This window comes from Humulus lupulus, chromosome X, assembly GCF_963169125.1.
Source record: "Humulus lupulus chromosome X, drHumLupu1.1, whole genome shotgun sequence".
NCBI lineage: Eukaryota > Viridiplantae > Streptophyta > Magnoliopsida > Rosales > Cannabaceae > Humulus > Humulus lupulus.
The window spans coordinates 94,389,475-94,405,849 of NC_084802.1; positions in this window are offsets into that span (position 1 = coordinate 94,389,475).

A 16,375-nucleotide genomic window follows, 5' to 3' on the forward strand; every position below is an offset into this window, starting at 1 on the left:
AGAAGTCAAAGGATCTACAACTTAAGCTCAGTGACGAGCTTAGGGCCACAAAGGGCAAAGATGGAGGCTGAAGCTGAACAGCTAAATGCCAAGACAACCGAGCTCGAGGAGCTGAATGCCCAGCTCGCGGAGATTGAGAAGGTTAATGCCCAGGTTGCGGAGCTTGAGAAGATCAATGCAAAGCTTGAGGAAGAGAAGGCCACCACTTTCGAGATCATGGAGGGCGAAAAAGCTCTTCTCCTTACAAAGTTTAAGGAGAAGAAGGATCGGGCGGTCGACCTGGCCATGTATAGAATCTGGGCCAATAATGTCGACCTCGACACCAGCTTCTTAGGCTCTTTTATGGCGGAACTCATGGCTAAATGGCAAGCTCGGCTTGATGAGGAGGAGGCTGCTCGGGATGAGGCAGAGAGAGCTAAGGGGGATGTTGAGAAGGGCAAGGAAAATGCTGAGAAGGGCAAGGAAAATGCTCCTTCTTCCTAGATCTTGCTTCGGGGCTGCGTCCCTCTGAATACCTTGTAATAGATTTTGTGTTTGGTTTTTTTTTTCCAGCCCCTTGGGCTAAGAAAATGTTACAGCTCGTGAAAGAGCTGCCTTCTTATGAGCTATTTTCGAGCTCATACTAATGATATTTGTGATACCATTTTTTACTTTGCTTTATTATACTTGCTTTACATTTCTTATGTCGAAATATTTTACGCATTTTATATTAAAGTGTCTTATATGCCTGTTTATTCATACAAACATATGGTGGATTAAAGCCCGAGGTTCAACGCATTCATGCACTGTTAGCTCGAAATATCCGCATCCGATCTCGTTATTTTGTCAAGGCCGGAGATTACTTTTACCATGCACCCGAAGGTACTTATATGGTGTGTAACGCTAGTGGTTTAGTTATATCTTACTTTTTTTAGTTACTTTTCCTCGCCCTCGGGTAGCTCCCTGAGGTTATGAGTTCGAAACTATCATTTTGCAAGATACTCCAGCCTCGATCTCGACTTAACGTGAAGTGGGTTTACGTTCCAACTTACTATCGATTAGTTTTAGCTGGTTTGTTCCAAACCTATTAAGGTCGGGTGTGGTTTGCAATCCATACACTTATATTCTTGATCTAGTTCGCATATTTGGTTATATCCAAACACTTTTATCCTTTGATAATTTGGTTATGTCCAACTTTCTTAGCGCGCATGTTTGGTTATATCCAAACATTTGTATGTTTTTGATAGTTTGGTTATGTCCAAACTATCTTAGCTCGTGCATTTGGTTATATCCAAACACTTGTATGTTTTTGATAGTTTGGTTATGTCCAAATTATCTTAGCTCGCACATTTGGTTATATCCAAACACTTGTATGTTTTTGATAGTTTGGTTATGTCCAAATTATCTTAGCTCGCGCATTTGGTTATATCCAAACACTTGTATGTTTTTGCGCATGCTATTTCATTTTTTCAAGCTTATGGTATATGTACCACTAATGCCCCCTTAATATCCTATGAGTGTGACCATAGGTTATTAAATTAAGAGAGATTGCAAAAAATACAGCATATTAGAACGAAATCAAACTTTATTCGAATAATTTATTAACAGGAACATAGTAAAAATGAACAAGCATGGTTACAGGTGACATCATTCCTACACTATTTGATAGTAAGGTCGTAGATGTTCGCCATTCCATGCTCGTGGTACCATACTCCCATTCAATCTTTCCAACTTGTATACGCCAGGTCGGATGACTGATTCGATCTGATAAGGTCCTTCCCAATTATGTCCGAGCACGCCAGCAACTGGATCTCGTGTTGCCAAGAACACACGCCTCAGCACCAAACCTCCCACACCGAATTTTCTATCTCAAACTATTTTATTGAAATACTGGGTAGCTCACTGTTGGTATGCAGCTTTTTTTAGCTGAGCTTCGTCCCTTCTTTCTTCAATCAAGTTCGACTTACTTCAAGCTGGGATTGGTTCGAGGCTTGGTCATAAGCGAGGGCACGAATTGTGGGAATTTCGACCTCAATTGGTAACATAGCCTCGCAACCATATGCCAGAGAAAGGGGGTATGTCCTGTTGAAGTACGGGCCATGGTTCGATATGCCCACAGAACTTGGGGCAATTCTTCGGGCCATTTCCCTTTAGCTTCTTCCAAAATTTTCTTCAGCGAACTCTTTAGGGTTTTATTCACAGCTTCGACCTGGCCATTCGCCTGGGGATGGGCCACAGAGGAGAAGCTCTTTATTTTTTCACAAAACTGTGTAAACAGATCGCTATCGAATTGAATACCGTTATCGGACACAATCTTCCTTGGCTCCCCATATCGAGATATGATGTTCTTTACAACAAAGTCCAAGACTTTCTTCGAGGTGATTGTTGCCAGAGGTTCGGCTTCGGTCCACTTCGTGAAGTAATCTACAACCACTACTGCGCACTTCACTTTGCCTTTGCCAGTTGGCAATAAGCCTATGAGGTGGATTCCCCAGACCGCAAATGGCCACGGGAGGTCATCATAGTTAGCTCGGATGGTGGATCTCGAGGGATTGTTGCGAATCGTTGGAACTTATCGCATCTCTTGACGTAATCGAATGAATCTGGCTTGATGGTAGGCCAAAAGTACCCTTGGCGTCTGATTTTCTTGGACAGGCTATGCCCCCCAGTGTGGTCTCCCAAGAATCCTTCATGAATTTCTTCTATGATTTTCTTATCCTTGGGTGGAGTCACACATCGGAGTAATGGCATGGAGTATCCTCTTCTATATAGCCTTCCATCTATAATGGTGTACCTGGGGATCTGATACATCAGTTTTCGAGCCTTGGTCCGTTCTTTTGGGAGAATGCCGGCCACAAAGTATTCAATTATCAGGGTAATCCAGGTTGGCTCGGAATTTATCATGCAAACATCTTCCTGCTCGGGTTCGGCTATACTAAGTGTCGTTAGATGTTTGATCAGCACAACATTCAATTCATCGACCTCGGTGGATGTAGCGAGCCTGGCTAGAGCATCTGCATTCGAGGTTTGTTCTCGGGGGACCTGTTCTATCGTGTAGAACTCGAAATGCTCGAGTGCTGCTTTTTCCTTTTCTAAATACACAGCCATTCTCATCCCACGAGCCTGATACTCCCCTAAAATTTGATTAACCACCAACTGGGAGTCACTGTAGCAATGTATCGCTTTGGCCTTGAGTTCCTTGGCTATACGAAGTCCTGCCAGTAGAGCTTCGTATTCAGCTTCGTTATTCGATGCTTTGAAGTCAAATCTCAAAGTAGAGTGAAATTGACTTCTTGCTGTGGTGATTAGAATTACACCTGCCCCGATCCATTTTCATTGGAACACCCGTCAACATAAAGTTTCCATAGCTCGCGGGCTGGGGTTATAACTTCATCGTTAGTCACTCCAGTGCATTCCACTATGAAGTCTGCCAGGGCCTGTCCTCTTATGGTCATCCTCGGATAATAAGTGATCTCGAATTGTCCGAGTTCAACGGCCCCTTTTAGTAGTCGACCCGAGGCTTTTGGCTTGGATAAGACTTGTCTTAGTGGTTGATCGGTCAATACATGGATGGGATGTGCCTAGAAGTAAGGTCAGAGATTTCGAGTTGAGTGGATTAGGCTGAGAGCCAAATTCTCCATCAAGGGGTATCTAGATTTTCCCCCCAGCAACCTTTTGCTGACATAGTACACAAGCCTTTGTACTTTATGTTCTTCTCGGAGGAGTACGACGCTGATGGCGTGCTCGGTCATAGCAAGGTACAGGTACAGAACTTCTCCCGTGATGGATTTCGACAAGATAAGGGGTTCCATGAGGTGCTTCTTGAGCTCCTGAAAAGCTAACTCGCATTCTTCTGTCCACTCGAACTTCTTCCCCCCCCCCCCCCCCCCTCCCCTCAGAAGATTAAAAAAATGGAAGACAACGGTCTGTAGATTTCGAGATAAACCTGCTCAGTGTCGCCATCCTGCCAGTCAAACTTTGGACATCCTTATGCTTTCGAGGTGAGGGCATATCAATCAGAGCCTGGATCTTGTCCGGATTTTCTTCTATTCCCCGGGCATTTACAATGAAGCCTAGGAATTTTCCCGAAGATACTTCGAAAGAGCACTTCTTGGGGTTGAGCTTCATGTTATATCTCCGTAACACGGCGAAGCATTCATCGAGGTCGTCCACATGGTTATGGTTATGTTGAGATTTAACTAACATATCGTCAACATAAAATTCCATGTTATTACCTATTTGTTCGAAGAACATCATGTTTACGAGTCGCTGGTAAGTTGCTCCAGCATTCTTGAGTCTGAACGACATGACATTGTAGCAATACAGCCCTTTGTCCATCACGAAACTCGTATGCTCTTGGTCAGGGGCATGCATGGAAATCTAGTTATATCCAGTATAGGCTTCGATGAATGACATAAGCCCATGTCCCGCCGTGGCATCTACGAGATGATTGATCCAAGGTAAGGGGAAGCAGTCCTTAGGACAGGCCTTATTAAGGTTTGAGTAATCGATGCAGGTCTGCCATGTCCTGCTAGGCTTCGAAACTAGCACCGGGTTGGCTACTCAATCGGGGTAGAAAGCATCCTGGATGAATCTGTTTGCTTTCAACCTATCGACTTCCTCTTTTAGGGCCTTTTTCCTGTCGTCATCCAGTAGTCTTCGCTTTTGCTGCTTCAGGGGGAAGCTTTTGTCAATATTCAAAGCGTGGCTCACTACATTCGGACTTATCCCTACCATGTCCGAATGCGACCATGCGAAAACATCCTGATTCTTTTTCAAAAAGAAAATTAATTGTTATTTCGTCTCTTGGGGAAGGTTTTTCCCTACCTTTACTGTCTTCGGGGGGTCTGCTTCCTCGAGTCTGAGCACTTCGAGCTCTTCCAATGGTTTGAGGTTCGATCTTTCCTCTATTCTTGGATCGATTTCTTCATCTACTTCGAAGACTGTCCCATCCTTATTCTAAATTATGACGAGTGTTTGTGCACTCGTCTGCTTCTTTCCTCTAATGGAAATGCTATAGCATTCCCTCCCTGCTAGCTGGTCTCCCTTCAGTGTTCCGATGCCACTAGAAGTTGGGAACTTGATGGCCAAATTCCTCACAGACCAAACTAGCCCCAGCCCTACTAGGGCGGGTCTCCCGAGCAGCACATTGTAGGCTGATGGTAGGTCCACTCCTACGAAATCCATCATCTTGGTTGTTGAGACTGGGAAGTCTCCCAAGGTCATAGGGAGCTCGATGGACCTCATACAAGCAATCCTTTCTCCTGCAAATCCATACAACGTCGTTGCATAGGCCTTTAGGTCACGAAGCGCGAGTCCCATCTTTTCTAAGGTGGCTTTATAGAGGATGTACACCGAGCTCCCGTTATCAATCAGGACTCGGTGAACCCTCTTGTTCGTGAGCTGAAGGGTTATGACTAATGGGTCATTGTGAGGAAACTAGACATGGGACACGTCGTCCTCCATAAAGGTTATAGGTTGAGATTCAACCTTTTGGTATTTCGGAGCTCTAGGTTCGGGATCATAAGGGGACCTGTCGCCAGTTTTTAGCAACTTTACGTATCTCTTTTGGGCATTCCTACCCGATCCTGCGAGATGAGGCCCGCCCGAGATGGTTACGACGTCTTCTCAATCAATCGGAGGGGGTATCTTGTCTTCCCTTGCTCGAGAGTTACTGTTTTGGGCAGGCAGTGGTGCAGCTGTCTTCTGGCTGGTAGAAGCCTGGTTATTTTTCTGGTTCCTTACATACTTCCCGAAGTATCTTCTCGAGATCAGACCTTTGATCTCTTCCTTCAGCTGCCTGCATTCATCGGTTGTGTGTCCGGTATCTCTATGAAATCAGCAGTATTTGCTGGAGTCTCTTTTGGATTTTTGGTTTCTCATGGGGTCCGGACGTCTGAAAGGGACCTGGTTTTCATTAGCCAGATAAATATTCTCCCGAGACTCGTTGAGCTCGGTGTACACCTTGTACACGGAGAAATACCTTTCTCCTTTCTTCTTCTTCCCCCCTTCCGCTTCAGGGTTACTTCCTTCATTCTTCTTTCTTTTGGAAGGGCTTTCTGTAGGGAGTTTCGAGGTTGATGGGTCAACCGAGGTCGAGGCAGAGCTCAAGTTTGTCATTGCAGTTACGGGCTGAGAGGCCATATTCAGCGTTGACCTCGCCTCCTCTACATTGACAAACCTCTGAGCTCGTCGATTAAATTCAGTTATGGACCTCACAGGTTTCCTCTGCATATCTTCCCAGAGGGGACTACTCGGCATTACCCCAGCTCGGACAGCCATTAAATGGCCGCTGTCATCTACATCACGAGCTCGGGCGACTTCCAGATTGAACCTTGTAAGGTAACTTTTTAGTGTTTCATTCGGTTGTTGCCGGACATTGGTCAAGGTGGACGCCTCAGGCCTTATTCTGATCATGGCTCTAAATTGCTTCTTGAAATCTCTAGACAACTGATCCCGAAATAATTGAATGCCTCTTATATTTTTTGAACCATTTTTTTGTCGGTCCTGTAAGCGAAGCTGGAAATAGCATCCATCTGAGCTCGTAGACCACATTACTTGCTCTCATAATAGTGTTAAACGTACTTAAGTGACTGTACGGGTCGGACTTCCCCTCAAATGGTGGGACATGAGGAATCTGAAACCCTTGAGGAAACAGAGTGCTGGAAATATGGGGGGCAAAGCGTTCGAGTTCCTCGTCAGACTCTTCGTCCCGATCCCAACCTCGTTCATTCTGTAAGAGCCTGAATGCTTTTTCCAGTTGATCAATCCTCTCCTGGACTGGATCCACGGGGGGTTTAACCTGAAATTGGTTATCATTGATCACAATTCCAGGTTCATGCCTTCGCATGGGATCCTTGCGCCCATTTAGACGATCCCTCAGGTCTGGGTTTGAGGGGTTACCATTACCCCAATTCTGATTTAGGTGTTCTCGTAAGTCAGGGAGGTCCCTTTGATTCTCAGTATTTCTGCGTCCTCGGTCATACATACTGACGATATTGTGTCTTCTGAGCCTTCGCTGGCAAGGCTTGCCGCATAATTGTCTCAAGATAGGTTCCTTTCAGGTTGTCTCGTCTCTATAGTGTGAGACCGAGACATTTGGCTTCTTGTAGGCTGGGCGCCTCTACGTTCTTTAGCAGTTCCTCCATTCCCATGTTTCCGTCCAGCCCGCCTTTCCCTATCACCCTGAGTCGGTTATGTGTTTCTCCGAGGAAGTGAAGGATATCTTACAGGCGATGGTGGGTGCCGTATGGGTGATGGTGGTTGCCACCCATTTCGGGGCCTGGAAGGTCCCGAGTTCGCCTATGCTAGTTTGGGAACATTCTACGCGTTTCCAGGATTCTGGGTTTGAGCTGCTGCGGGGGCTCGGTTGTCCCCAGTTTCGACTGGTAACTCAACAGTTGAGTTGACAGGAGCTCTGGCCTGGGTGTTTCTCCGGGACCTCGGGGGAGGAGGCTACTCTACTGGCAGCGGTGGTTGCTCCATTCTTCGTGTGGCAGCATTTTTGCGAGGTCTCCCACGGGGCCTGTGGGGAAGAACATGAACATCTCACGGAGATGGAGCTTGGGCCTCAGGCGAAGGTGGGGGCTGAGCCGCCTGCGTCTCAGCAGCCAGTCTGGCCAGCTCCTCGTTAAGTTTTCTGGCCTCGACCAACTACTTTCACAATTGACGGTTTTCAAGCTCCACAATAGGGACATATCGCTCAGGGTTATAGTATATGTCCTCATCGTCCCTGGGGGCCGGTGGTGCAGGTGGTCCTCGAGAGTCAGAGGATCCACTCCTCTCATTCGGGTCTAGATTCATCATCGACTGTTTCCCAGGGCACTGCGGATAGCTAACTTCTTCTTCAGGAGTATTAGGATCATTCCCGGCCATAGTTGGTTCAGGGAGGCTTCTTTGATTGACTAGACTTAGATTCGTATTGCTTAATGCTCTCAATGAATGCACCAAACTGTTGACGCCATTTTTCATCAACTTAAATTGCAGAGCAATTAAACAATATAAACTATGGCGCAAACGAATAGTAAACAGGAACAAGAAGGTTTTTTACGTGGTTCAGCAATTAAATCTGCCTAGTCCACGAGTCTGTATTATTAAGACTTAGAGTTTTCTGGAAATTCTTTAAGGATGAATTGTAACGTCCTGCATTTTCGGGTACCTTTAAACGACTCGGGTCGGGATTTTTCCCCCGGGTTAAGAATATTATTTTAAATAATATTATATTTTGTTTGTAAGTAGTCCATGAGTTATTGCTAGCCAAAATATGAATTTTGTGATTTTAAAAGTCAAGATAAGACTTTCGGTCCTGGACCGACACAAAAACCCTGATCGGGTAAAAATCTCGGAAAATAAAACGAAAAATCATGGCAATTATATTTTGGGCATAAAATACATTCATAAAAGTTAAAGTTTGGTCAAAAATCATAAACCTAAAAGAAAATGGAAATTTTAGGGCATTTTGTGTTAAATGCCTAATTCTACCGAAATGGGGAATTTTATTCCATGAATTGACCTTAGGTTAAATTTTATTATGTGATTAATTAAATTAAATGTGAGAGACATTTAATTTAATTAATTAATGTTAAGTTTGGTGATTAAAACTTAATAAGATGGAAAAAGGTGTCAAAAGCCAATTTGGACTTTTCTTCTTATGAAACCTTTTTAACCTTTATTAAAAAAAAGAAAAAGAAATGATCATATATGTAGCAAAGAGTGGCCGGCCATGTGGTGTTTTAGAGTGGTGTGAACCCAAATTTTATAAAATTTAAATGCCATTTAATTAAGAGGTCAAGTGGGCAAGTGGGTAGAAAAGCACTCAAGTACCTTGTGATATTTTGAAGAGTATTGTGAGCAATTCCCACACTAAGAACCGATCACTCTCCATCTCTCATTCACTATCATCTTTTTTGAAGACCTCTCAAAGTGTTCTCTCCATTTTTCAAGCCCAAGAACACCAAGGAAACTTTGAGGCTAAGTCTTGGTCTAGGAAGTATTTTCCCTAAGGTAAACTTTCACTAATCTAGGCTTTTGTAAAGTTTTAAGCATAGAGTTTCAAATAGCTAATTGACTATGTTGTTGGGGGAATTTTTTTAGGGTTTTTGAAAGGTTTTGAAGGAGTCAAAGCTTATAGGAAGGTCCAAACCTTAAGAAAGAACACCAAAGAGGTAAAAAGTTTACTTTTGATGATTTTGTTGTAGGGTTTTTAGTTTTAAGCATTTTTTTGTATATCTAATGCTTAAAGTTTCTTGTTGATGATGTAATAAGGTTATGGTAGTTGTTTAATAATTTTTATGATGCATGTGTATTGATTTTTGAAAATGGGAACCAAAACCCCCAAGGGTTTTGTAGGATACCCTAAAACAAAACATGTTTTGAGCTGTGACTTCCAAGGGGTCAAGCAGCCACTGTATATTGTTTTTGTAAAATTAAATTATACTGTGATGTTGTTGAGATTGAGTACATAAAATTGAGCTTTTGAAACACTAAAAAATGTTTAGAAATGAGTAAGTTATGCTATTTCAAAGATTAGGTAAAAAACTGTTTTTTCGTATTCTTATTTTCGGAACCAAGTTTGGACAGCCACTGTATAGGGCAAATGAACCCAGTTTTTTCTAAAATTTTGTGTACATATTTCTGGCATAACCTATTAGTCCACTGTAAAATTTGGTAAGAAAATATTAAACGGTTTGAAAGTTATTAACTGTCAAAGTTTGGAAAAAATAAGGACTTGAAAATAAGGTCATTTTTACCTCATTGTTGGAAAATGATTTCACCAATAAAAAATGCTCATTTTGACCTAAGATTTTACAAATGTCTAAATGGCATAACAAAAATGGAATTGGGAAATTTTGGTAACAATTGGGTAAGTAAATTTCAAGTTATGAACTAACGAGTATGTAGTTAAAAATGTGAAAAATATGTTTTTCACACTTAGTGTAAAAATGAGATTTTGGAACATAAGGTAAAAAGTAAAATTTTGCTTATTTCAAGATATAAATTGGTAAGTCTTGAAATCATATTTTCACTAAGATTACCCCTTTGAGTTTAAATGAATTATTTTTATTAAGGAGTTTTTATTCTTTCTAAAAATAAGAGATTTAATTTATTAATAGTTAATAAATTAAAAGAGGGTTTAAAACCCTATATTTTGATAAAATAATTAAATAAATTATTTTCCTAGTAAGTAAAATTGATTAATTGCTTTTGGAAAATTAATTAGTCAAGATGAGAAATTTATAACGGTTTTCCTAATTAAGACAAATTAGGCAATTTTCTTAAAACGGTTTTTAGATATTAAAACCTTAAGAAAAATAAAAGGAAAATTTAAAGAGTTTATTTTCTTTAAAAATAATTAAGGAATCTTACATATTTTAACCGACTAGTCGAAAGTGCGGGTTAATAGCGATACCTTGAAAGAATAAGATTTTTAGCGGATTGTGGGAAATACCATTGTGATACCCGAGCCTAGGTATCGAGACCTTAGGATAGGTCTCCCCGAGACTTAGGGTTTAGTCTTGAATATTTTGTATGACTTTCCTTGTTAGGTTTAAAACCAAATAAGGATTATAAATCCTTACAAATGACTTTTATTAAAATGACCAAACTGCCCAAAATAATAATAATGAATTATGAGTGCCATAATTAATCCGAGTATACTGTAGGGATAACTACAGTATTGGCTAAGCGTAACTGGACTGAACGTTGGAGGGTGAAAACCTGCTGAGCGCTAAGGACTCCAAGTAAGTCAACTTATATTGTATGGCTGCAACATGAAATGATTATTGTCTTGTATGTTAGTATAGGGATACATGCATATATATAGGCTGTCATAGAAAGTTGCTTAGAGACGTTAGTCTAGTGAGTGCTGATTTAGAAAATATGAACGGTAGAAGTCCGTCATATCCTAGACGGTTGATCCCCGTCACACTGCTTGATTTTATTTATGTCCGGTTCATTACCGCGACGAGTGGCCATGAGATGAGGATAAGCTGGTTAAACCTAGGGGCGCCAAGATAAATGGGACCTAGGGGCCCTCATGCTTACTTAATCATTGGACGGTTAGAATCCGAGCAAGTACTCTGATAAGTTATTCCCGGATAGCAGCCGTGAATATTGGCCATTCCGTGAGAGTGCCTAGAGATACTAGGGGTTGCCAAGATTGAGTGAGGTTGAACACCCTAGGGGCAGCTGCTCACCAGCACCACTGATTAACATAGAAGTCTCTGTAAAACCGTGTAAATTGGATTACACTCTTGAATAAGTAGAAATGCCCTAGGTAACACAATAGTTACCCTTGATGAGAATATTTATTGGCTAGATCTTAGTGTGGAGACTCGGTTCTCTTTTACAGATTAGCAATTATGTTGGAGGGCGCGTTACGCATGAATTGTTGGAAATTGTCGAGCGTTGGTCTCGAATTATATTGTGATATAATATATCTGCTTGCTCTGGGATTTTCTGAGTGCAGGGAGATAATTGTTGGTAAGATATAGTTGTGATATAATATATCTGCTTGCTCTGGGATTTTATGAGTGCAGGGATATAATTGTTGATAAGAATTAGCTGTGATATGATATATCTGCTTGTTCTGGGATTTTTCTGAATGCAGGATTTTTATCTAGTTATGAATTAATTTATCATTGGTTATCAGGCATGACCATAAGTTTTCCAGGACGCTTTAGCGTTCTTGAAATTGATTGTGTAGGGTCCGGAACCCTAATTCTCTGCATGCTTTGTTTGAAAGTTGATCTTACTAAGCGTTTTCGCTTACCTAGTTGTTTCATGTTGTAGGTAAGAGCAAGGGCAAGGCAGAGCAGTGAGCGCTGGAGTCTTCCTTGCAAATGTACATGTGGACCGACCTTTTGGGAAGCCTTTTTACTTTTGGAAATGTTGTGTAATTTTCCTAAACTAGGCTCACTCTAATCTTTATAAAACATGTTTGTAACTAAATGTTAAGTATGGCCATACGACTTTTTAAAAAGTTTTTTTTTTCTATGGGGTTTTGAGACATTTTGTTAAATGAAAACATTTATATTTCCGCATTATCGAGTCTTGAAAATCCGGGTCGTTACATGAATTACCCAGAGTTTTCTCTCAAGATCTCAGATTACCCCCTCCCTTACAAATGGTCATTCCTTCTCTATTTATAGGGAAGGTTACAGAGTCCGTTCCCACATATTTTGGAAAGATATTCTGTATATCAATTTAAAATAATGACATTAAATGCTATATCTTCTATATACAAGGAAACGTCCCCTGAAGACCCGAGAATGAATAACAAACTAAATAATATCCCCTTAATGTTGGGATTTTACAACAATAAATATGTCCACACATACACAATGGGCTATCTTCGGTGACTCATTGAATCTTCGTGGTCAGCGATCAGCATCGTGACTGTCAAGACTTATGGATTTGTTACGAACTTGCCATCTTACTCCTAGACCTGCTTGGAACAGATAAATACCATCGAGGCTATCACACTCAAGCTTGCATTTATTAAGCTCAGGCTGCTCAATTCAAGGGCACTCGATAACGGATGTATCCTGATGTCATACCATTTCGAGCCTAGAAAGAATCCCAATGTTACGTCTTCGAGATTGCCATTTTACTTCGCAGGTTTTACAACTGGACCATGCAATGTGTTTCAAATATTTTGAGCTTATACTTGATGAATCTAGTTTTTCGAGGTCATAATCTCTGGTCTCGAAATCTGGGTGTAACACCTTCCATATTCTATAGCAATAGCAAAAGCTGGTGCATTTTGGTTTATTTTTACTGGTTACCACCACATGCATATATTTTTCCTCTAATCACTTTGTTTTTCTGGAATGATTTTATGAATCAAATACTAATGATCGTGGAAGTTTTCAAGAGGCTTTTATGAAGCAATTCCAAAATTTAATAACCTTTTGGTTAGTGATTGGATTATTCCTTTCCTCTTTTAATTTTGGTCCCCGTGAACAACAAGTATATGTTAAGTTTTGTTACATTATTTCGTTGAGATTTGATTGCTATTTTAGCTCTTGAGGAGAGTTCAGAAGAGTCAGACTCTGATGAAAGCTCTGATGAATCTGAAGAAGAGACTCAAGCTAAAATGGGAAAAGCTTATAGGTATATGTTTCAAACCTGATAGTTAATCTAATCAATCCTAAAATCTTATTAATGCTTGTAGGTTTCCTTCATATTTCTCTATCTACTATTTTATTATTTTGTTATTTTATATTTTGTGTTTGGTTTTTAGTTTTAAAATTTATTATCATAACAATTAATGGTTTTATTTCTCTATTTACTATTTGCTTTTGTTACTATTTTTAATAAACTAAATTCATCTAAAATATTTTTACTCATATAGCATAATATAGTAATTCACAACTGAATTTGTATAAAATGAATAGAGAAAATCATAACTAAATTTGTATAAGATGGTAGCTAAACACTATCTTATTTGAGATAAAAATGAATTTCTATAAGATAAATATAATAAATTTATAATTGAATTTGTATGAGCAATGAGATGGTACCTTGTGATTCGTGCTATAATAAAATTATATCGTGTGTTTGCAAAACTTTAACCATGTGGATGTTGATTTTTATTTGACTATATTGTTATGTTTGTTTTGTTTTGTGGAGTGTAATTAATAAATAGTATTGTAATTCAGTAGGAATTGACAAGTTGTTGGAATGGTCTATATGCATTTTTGTTTATATTTTTTTTATCTAGTATATTATGTTGTCAAAAATGAGTTTTTATGAAACAATACTTTTATGTTTATATTTTTGAGATGGTTGATTTATGTTTATGTTTAAGTATTGTGCGGAAATGAGTAATAGGAATTGAGTTTTTGAGATGGTTGATTTATGTTTATGTGGTATATATATATTTTTAAATGTGTTTGTACTTTTGTTTTCTAGGGGTGGGTTAAAAGAATGAATTTCATATATGGGGTGGGTTAAAAGAATAAATTTCATTATATAGGGTGGGTTAAAAGATTATATTAAATATTAATGTGCTACTTTTCATATGGAAGTATAAGTTTTATATGTTTTTGGTTTTCTTTTTTAATGGCTCCATGGAATTTTTTAATAAAATTATGTTACATTTTAACAATCCCAAGCCCTACATCTAAGTATTTTATTTATGCATGGTTAGCATTATTTGTTTGAGTATTATTTAATGTTGATAGTTAATCTAATCAATCTTAAAATCTTGTTGATGGTTGTAGGTTTCTTTCATAGTTCTCTCAATCTACTATTTTATTGTTTGACTATTTTACATTTATTAGCATAGCAATTAATGGTTTTATTTCTCTACTCACTAAATTCATAAACTAAAAAGATCTAAAATATTTTTACTCACATAGAATAATATAATATAGCAATTAATAACTGAATTTGTATAGGATTAATAAAGTAAATCATAACTGAATTTGTATAAGATGTTACCTTGTGTTTTGTTTTGTTGAACTTGAATTACTTTTGTGTGTCTATTTATCTTGAAATTTTGCGTAGATTGACAACCTAATTTTAGAAAAAAAAAATAGTTAGTAAATCTATGATGAATGTTTATAAAAAATTTGAAACATAATTATTTGAGAATAAATGGTTAGTAAATTAATGATGTATGATTATAAAGAATTTGAGACTTAATTTTGTGTCTATAAGATGGATATAGTAAATCATAAATGAATTTGTATAAGATGCTACCTTGTGTTTTGTTGAAGTTGAATTATGTTTGTGTGTCGATTTACCTTGGAAATTGCGTAGATTGACCACCTAATTAGATAAAAAAAAAATGGTTAGTAAATCTATGATTATGTACATAAATAAGAATTTGACACTTAATTTTGTGTGGATAAAAAAATGATTTACCTTGATTATGTTTTCTGGTTGAACTCAGCCTACAATTTTGTGTGGAGAGAATGTATACTGTTTTGGAGAGCGGTTCTATAATTCATATGTAACTCTTATATAAAACTACTATTAAATTAGATATTATTTTTGAAAAAATTTAAACTTGATATTTTTGTGAAAAGATCTCAACAAAAACACTATGACTTTATTAACTGACGTTTTTTTCAAATTTAAAAAAAAAATCAAGGCCTAGAAAATAGGACACTGTTGAAGGGATCAATTTTTCAACATTTTAAATAAAATCGTTAAACTTTGAAATTCCAAATAAAAATATCAAGTTCATGATTTTTGTAATTGGTTAATAGATGTTAATCTCTTTAACTAAAATAATAGAATTTAAGCACGTTAATCCAAAAAAAATGCGTACACGTTTGCCATGATTTTTATTCAATTAAAATGAAACTGTTAAAGTTAACATCAGTTTATTAAATTCTGTTAAAATTGCCAAAATTTTAAAAAAACTCCGTTAATCCAAATAATTGATTTTTTGTAATTGGTTAATAGATGTTAATCTCTTTAACTAAAATAATAGCATTTAAGCACGTTAATCCAAAAAAATGTGTACACATTTGCCATGTTTTTTATTCAATTAAAATGAAACTGTTAAAGTTAACATCAATTTATTAAATTCTGTTAAAATTGCCAGAATTTTAAAATAACTCTGTTAATCCAAATAATTGTGTACACGTTTATCATGATTTTAATTCAACTAATATAAAATCGTTAAAGTTAACGTGAGTTTACTTAAGACTGTTAAAATTGACAGAATTTTAAAATAACTCCGTTAAAACCAAGAATTGTCGTTATCTACACACTTTTTATATAGAAGATATATATATATATATAAATAACTAAGTCGAATTTATTATTAAAATAGAACGACACAAACCTCTTGTAGTTATGTTCGGATGGCTGAAACCAAGTAAAAGAAAAGTGGTCCAAGGGATTTTGATGGAAAAAAAAAAATGTCAGCGAATGGTGAGGGTGGTGAGAATAGACGTCAATGAAATTCCGGTAAGAGAGAGATATTGGGCTGAGAAGGTTCAGTTGGTGTCAGCGGCCATGAAATGGGATTCAGGTCGAGAAATTGGGTTGGGATTTGGGGCTGATGGTCAGTGAAGACTAAAGGTGGCTACTGAGGACTATTTTGTATTGAAATAGAGAAGAGGGAAAAAGAAAGAAAGAGGGAAGAGGGAAAAAGAAAAGTGGGGGGAATTTATAATATTAGAGTATGAATTTTTTTAATGGGGCAATGATTAGCAACAAATTATAATTGTCAATGTTGCTCCAATACATTTTTATAAAAGAAATTATTTAAACATATATATATTAAAAAAATTATAACTAATAAATTTATATATTAATTTTTTTACAATATTTTTCCCATTAATAAAATAATTATTTTTTAACTAATACAAATTTTATAAATATGTTAAAGAATAATGTAGTTAAATTTTGATATAGTTACTTTTATAAATATATT